Raw genomic sequence first — 1,305 nt, 5'->3', positions numbered from 1 at the left:
ACCATCATCATTACTACTACCACCACCATCATCACTACTACTACTACTACTACCACCACTACCACCATCATTACTACTACTACTACCACCACCATCATCATTACTACTACTACTACCACCACTGCCATCATCATTACTACTACGTTACCATCACCTCTATTACTCGTACCACTACTATTTGGAGTAATAATCACAACAATAATAACGATTATGATGATGATGATAATAACAATAATACTAATAATAAGTAAGTTACTTCTTACTGTGCAGACGTTATTATTCAGCGTCCCTCAGGCTATGGCAGGCATCCAATGATTGCCAAGGTCAGGGTTCATGTCATGAACTCTTGTCACAAAGGAAATCACAAACAAACCCTTGTTGAGGAAGTGTTGACATGGCGACTACAGAAACCATGACGACCGTTGTGTTCTCTTTGGTCATTACATGTTGTTGATGGGAAGGAGATATTCTGACCTCAGTGAAGACTCCCTGTTTAAATGAAAGTTAAGGGCTTGATTCAATAAGTAGGACAGAAGATCAGCGTTATTGCTCGATTGACATTTAAAGGCAATGTTTCCGAGTTTGCGCAGACTGCATTCACGGTAAACGCTGCATATGTCGGCACAATCTAAAAATACCTTTTAATTTAAACTGCGCTACTACAAAGCAGGTTTTCTACGCCACGGATTGAATCAAGCCCTGAATTGTAAAAAATCTGAAGGTCAAGTGCCAATCTATCTGGTTACAGAAGGAACTGAGCAGGACTGGACTGGACAGCGTAGTCTGACCAGGGAAAGACCACTAACCTCTGCCCTATCTAACCTTTGACTTCAGTGCTCACTCATCAATAGTCTTAAGCCTCTAAACCATACTTGTTCTCTGTTGAGACACAGCCAAGTTGGATGTCTCTTCCTCATGATCTCTGTCGAGACACAGCCAGTCTCTTCCTCATGAGATCTCTGTCGAGACCTAAGCCATATTGGATGGTCTCTCGCTCACGATGACCTCATTGTCGAGTACACAGTCAATATTTGTATTTCTCCTTCCTCATTGAATCTTCTGTCGAGACACCACCAAATTGGATGTCTCTTCCTCATTGATCCTGTCGAGATCAATCAGCCACGTAATTTGAGATCTCTTCCTCATGGATCTCTGTCGAGGACACAGCCAATATGATGTCACTCTCCTTCATGTCTCAGCGAGACACAGCCATATGGAGTCTCTTCCTCATTGCATCTCTGTCGAAGCACACAGCCAAATGGGATGTCCTCCTCATGATCCTTTGTCGAGGACACAGCCATATGG

The sequence above is a fragment of the Salvelinus sp. IW2-2015 genome, linkage group LG16 (genome assembly GCF_002910315.2).
Source record: "Salvelinus sp. IW2-2015 linkage group LG16, ASM291031v2, whole genome shotgun sequence".
Classification (NCBI taxonomy): Eukaryota; Metazoa; Chordata; class Actinopteri; order Salmoniformes; family Salmonidae; genus Salvelinus; species Salvelinus sp. IW2-2015.
Note: the sequence above shows the minus strand (reverse complement) of the source record.